This window comes from Dermochelys coriacea, chromosome 11 (assembly GCF_009764565.3).
Source record: "Dermochelys coriacea isolate rDerCor1 chromosome 11, rDerCor1.pri.v4, whole genome shotgun sequence".
NCBI lineage: Eukaryota > Metazoa > Chordata > Testudines > Dermochelyidae > Dermochelys > Dermochelys coriacea.
The window spans coordinates 44,958,652-44,964,651 of NC_050078.2; positions in this window are offsets into that span (position 1 = coordinate 44,958,652).

Consider the following 6,000-nt stretch of genomic DNA (forward strand, 5'->3'; position numbering starts at 1 on the left):
GTCCAGCTCTGTACTACTGCCCGAAGAATGTATGCCCAGCTAGCCTGATAGAGATAGATATATTTAAAAAAGCCAGGAGGTATCCTGAAAGTATGGGTAAGCCTAGCAGATGAGTGACAGTAACTTACTGTGTTGAGTGGCATTAGAGAAAGGAGGTCAGGTTCCAACAGAGATTAAATTGGCACCGGGGACAGGAATGCAAACGGGCACAGGCTGCTGGCATTCAAACTCTAGAGCCTGAGCATTGCTTGAGATTTCTGTCCTACAACTATGCCTGGCTCTGTTGCATCAAGAAAAGGAGTACCCGTGGCACCTTAGAGACTAAGAAATTTATTAGAGCATAAGCTTTCGTGAGCTACAGCTCACTTCGTCGGATGCATTGAGCTGTAGCTCACGAAAGCTTATGCTCTAATAAATTTCTTAGTCTCTAAGGTGCCACGGGTACTCCTTTTCTTTTTGCGAATACAGACTAACACGGCTGCTACTCTGAAATCTGTTGCATCAGTTACTGTTTGTGAACCAATGACCAGGAAGCAGAGGAAGTTGCTAGCTGGGGAAGTAGAGCAAGGCCAGTTTAAGCCATCAGGGTATAATGCCTGCTGCTACAGCTAAATTACACTGAAACTAACATCAGGCAGTAGGAATTTGGTTGCTATGGAGAAATCTTTTTAAGATGGCAACAAGTCTGCAGCCTTAGCTTAAATTTAGTACTTATTTTAAAGCCTCATAAGACAGGAAATCTCAGAATGTCTCCTCAGGCGTAGAACAATATGCTGCTACCTGGACATGGTGGTTAATGATTTGCTGTGATTTCTTGCCTTTTGCAGTATATTTTGGAAGGGTGTGATACACACCTGAGCTTTAAACCGCTAAGTGATGACAACTGCTGAACACATTTATATCCTGGCCCCCTGAACCATCCTACCAAGCTCAAGGATCTTCCATGCGACACCTATCACGCTGCCCTTCTTTCTCCAATGTTGTTTACAATATTAAAGCCAGAATTGCATTCATTGGGGTTAAACAGAATGTTAGTAAATATTTTGTAATGCTTTGTAACTGTATAGTATTACACAGTGTAAGGACTACCCACACAGATAATGCACAGCAAAGTTAACCCACTTTCACAATTTTTAGCAGAAGCTGTGGGTTGTGAACAAAGTGGTATGTGAGATTCTTGTGTAAGCAGTCATGGGTACATTCATACCACGCACATTGCAATCATCAACAATGAAAAATACAGGGGCTAATTATTAATCAAACAGTTTGTAAGCTTCTAGAGGATAATAGGGTTAAAAGGAATAGACAGCATGGATTTGTCAAGAACAACTCGTGCCAAACCAACCTGATTTCTTTGACAGGGTTACTGGCCTAGTGGATGAGGAAGCAGTAGATGTAATATACCTTGATTTTAGGGAAGCTTTTGACAGAGTTCCACATGACATTCTCATGAGCACAGTAGGGAAATGTGGTCTAGATGAAATTACTATAAGGTTGGTCCACAACTGGTTGAAAAACCATACTCAAAGAATAGTTATCAATGGTTTGCTGTCAAACGGGTGGGGTGTATCTAGGGGACTACCGCAGAAGTCAGTATTATTCCAGTTCAGTGTTTTCATTAATGACCTGAATAATAGAATGGAGAGTGTGCTTATAAAATTTGCATAATGACACCAGCCTCGAAGTGGTTGGAAGCACTTTGGAGAATTAGATTAGAATTTAAAACAGTCTTGACAAATTGGAGAATTAGTCTGAATTCAACAAGAATAAATCTAAAGATAAGTGCAAAGTGCTTTATTTAGGAAGGAAAAAATCAACTGCACAACTACAAAATGGGGAATAACTGACGAAGTTAGTACTTGCAAAAAGGATATGGGGGTCATAGTGGATCACAAATTGAATGAGTCAACAATGTAACACAGTTGCAAAAAAGGCTACTATTTTGGGGTGTATTAATAGCAGTGTTGTGTAAAACATGGGAGGTAATTGTCCCGCTTTAATCTGCATGGGTGAGGCCTCAGTTGGAGTATTGTGTACACACTACACTGTTAGGTCGACCTAATTTGTCAGTGTCTACACTACAGCCTTGTCCTGCCGATGTAAGTGCCCTGTTACGCTGACATAACTGACGAGAGGCATAAGGCTTGTCAGGGTAGTTAGGGTGACGCAGGGTCTGTGTAGACACTGCCTGACTTAAATTGGTTGTTAGCTCTCTTTTTGAAATTGGTAAGAAAGCTGCGCCGCTAGAGCCCAGCTGCCCCCCACTCCACTGGAGAACTGGGTGGCTGGACCCCACCCCTGGATGGGATCTGGGGTGAGAATGGTCCTCCCTCCCAGCTGGGATGAGGAGCCTGGATGTCTGGGCCCTGCTCCCTGAGGGCAAGAAGCCCCAGGCAGCTTCTCCCCCTCCCCCCCACCAGGGAACGGGGAGCTGGGGGGGGGGCAGTGGCAGCCCACCGGGAGCTTGTGGGACAGTTGGGCTCCCACATTGCTCCTTTTAAGTCAGTGGAAGTGCTCCTGGTGAGGATGCACCCCCCTGACCCAAGCAGGGTGGTGTGGACATGCACCACTGCAGTAGTTAGACATACTCTGTCTCCTGGGCCTCAACTCCCATTTGTAAAATGAGAATGATAGCACTGCTCTGTTTTACCGGAGCTTTATGAGGGTAAATAAATTCCAGATTGCGAGGTGCTCAGATACTTTTGGAGCTGCAAGGAATGAGATCTGTACCATGTTTTTATAAATATTGTCCCTCTGTCTATTTGATTACTATTGGGTACATGGGTGCAATGCATTAACTCAATCCTGGCTGCCACCTTCAGGTCTGCAAAGTCAATGGCTGTTGTTTAAGAAACAATACAGGTGTCAATTCCTATCCCCACGATGCTCTGATCTATAGGCAGGCTGGTGACCCTGGACGTGGGGAATCCAAGCAGAGAAAATGAAACTAAGGTTTTGGGAGGAATTAAACGCTTCAGCCCTGAAGCTGAGACAGAGGCAGTCTCTGCAGGAAATGGACTGTATCTACACTACAGACCTTACAGCAGCACAGCTATATGGCTGCAGCTGTACCACTGTAAGAGCTCCTTTGTAGCCATTCTATGCAGAGGGGGGAGAGCTCTCCTGCTGGGATATTAAAGCACTCCCAACAAGCGGCCATAGCTATGTTAGTCGGAGCATTTGCCGCTGCCATAGTGCTGTCCACACTGGTGCTTTTGTTGGTAAAACTTACGTTGGTCAAGGATGTTTTTTTTTTTTTCCACAGCACTGACTGACAAAAGTTGTACTGAGAAAGTGCTAGTGTAAACAAAGCCTTAGTCCCCAGAACAGCAGGAGCACCAAGGATAAGTTGGATCTACCTAGGTCTTGAGGGGGCATAAAGCGTTAGCTAAGCCCGTATGTTGGTAGACCTTTTCTTATATTAACCCTTTTTTCTTTGAAGGGTTCTGTTACTATGTTCCTATGAATAAATATTGAAGAAGCTGTTCTGTCACTGAGTTTACCTACTGTTCTCAGCTCTGAAAGGGAAGTCTATAGCAGGGGCCAAACCCAATTGTCATTGTTGCACAGTTCATATTTGATTGCTTATTTTTCCATTTTATTGCTTTGGAATGGTAAAACTTTTCTCTTTTCTATTCCACCCCCTCTCCAAATTCAGTGCACTGAGGTTGCCATATGGTGCAAAGTAAATACTTATAGTCCAACTTATCAAAAACTTGGCAGATTAGAAGAGGCTCTGAATAAGAGCTTTCAACAGAAGAGAAATAGCCTGTTACATTGATAGTCAAATAGTATTCACCACTTCTGTTTATGGCATCAAGCATCATGTCCTGCTTTCTAAAGTGCAGTTCCACTCTGTAAAATGGCATTGTGAAGCTCTGTGATGGTGTCGCAATCTCCACAAAAAAAGTGCTCTCATTACAAGAAGAGATCCTACCCCACACCCAATATTTCCAGACCTGCTAACTTAATCTGAAATACACCAGTGAAGGGATCTTTCCTTTTTCTCTATGCCCTTCAGGATAAGGGAGCGTCTTCCTCTGTCTTCATGAACTATAGGGTGTACACAGTATAAAGGGTGCTGCGTCTTTGCTCTGTACCCGCTATTAATAATGTGAGGCAAACACAGGGACCTAGTTGGGTTCCAGATAACTGTTGACTGACTATATGCAAACATACAAGGCCTCATTACATACATACACCTTGCTCTTAACAGGTTCTGGTGGCTTCTGCAATTTGAGGACAGGAATGCCCATGGGCTCCAAAACTATTTAAAGGAATACTACCCTAAGCCCTGTGGCCTGAAGCCCTAAAGAGTAGGAAATTCACTATTGACACCTATTGGTGAAAAGAAGGAAGAGTGATGGATTGACTGACAGAACTCCAAGTGGATAGGGACTCCACTGGGGATGAGGCTTTCTGTTGGCATGTATTGGTGACAAGAGGAAATGACTGAATGAGCCAGGCCTTATTTGCATTTCACTTACAATATGTGTGGGATAAAGCGGGTGAGGTAACACCTTTTATTGGACCAACATCTGTTGTAGAGAGAGACAAGCTTTTGAGCTTTCACAGAGCTCTTCTTCAGGTGATAGTTGGGGACATTTGGATTAAACTACAGTTTTTGAGCTTGGGGGCAATAAAATTCTATTGACCCTAATGGATAAGAGATCTACATAAAATATGCATGGGGTCACCCTAGCCAAGACCATTGTCAGGCACAGTTGGTAGGGGAAGCTGGATGGTTTAAAAAAAGTGAGGCTCCTACCTTGTGCTGGGTCTCTAAGAATCCTGTAGACCACTGACCCCTCTTGAAAATGCTGAGCTGAGGCAGCTACAAAATAGCAGATGGCGCAGCGCTCATGTGTCAGACAGCGGTGGAGTTGAGACAGTGGATGGTGCAGGTCGGAGGCGCTTTTGAGGTGGCAGACAGCACAGACGTGGCGCTGAGGTGGTGTTGGCGCTGAGGTGGCTTGAGCTGAAGTCTCAGGTAATGACAGCTCCCCTGAGGTGCTCTGGTGCTCTCCTCCCTACCTAGCAATCAAAGCTGAATCCATCTCAGCTAGACCAGGTGGTAGAGGCCCCGGAGCCTTCCAGGCAGCACTGACCTGCCAGCATCCTTGGACTCCACTGACTCAGGATACCTAACTGTGAGTGGGAAGTAGCCAGAGCCCATCAGTCACTCTCATCTGCCAGAGGAGAACTGAAGGTGGGATTATTGTTAAGGCACTCTGGGGAGTAGGAGTGGGGTTAGGGGGTGAGGTCGGGGTGGAGTCTTATCTAATAGAGATTGCTAATATGTTAATTGTTGGCTTTACCAAGTTTATTCTGTTGTCCCCTTTTTTACCTCCATGATAAAATTCTCTTGGTTTTAAACCCCTGGAGTCACTGCTTGCGAGTGGAAAGCATTGCCTGTCAAGGGCACCCAGGGTCATACATATAGTTTCCTATGTTTCTATTGAGTCCGTGTAACTTAATTTTTCAGATGGACTTCCTAGAAAATTTAACCTGGTCCTTTTTCCTGCTGACAACACCAGGCTGAAAGTTTACAGTACCCAATTCCTAGGCACTACAAACAATAATATTAACCAGAAATAAAAGGTTCTGCAAGACTCATTCTGCCCCCATTTCACTGCCTTCCATAACATCTGTGCCAGCCCACTGGCTTCGGTGAGTTTGAAACAAGCAACTGATGGGAACACATGAAGTTATTGATAGGAGTAGAAGTAAGCAGGATTCATAAACGAGGAATAGATCTCCACTTCCTTGCTTTTAGTTGTCTGGGCTGTGTGGTATTAATACGAAAATCTTGGTTTGGGCACTAGTGAGCAGATGTGATTGAACACACAAGGAGAAGAGATGTATTGAGTACGAAGCTGTTTTTTACTTACTTTTCTGATTAAAACCACACTTTAAACTCGGAGCCCTATAAAACACAGTTTCTGCAGCATTCTGACCTGGACAGGCTAAGGATATTGGCAGCCTACTCAAGGGAATGGT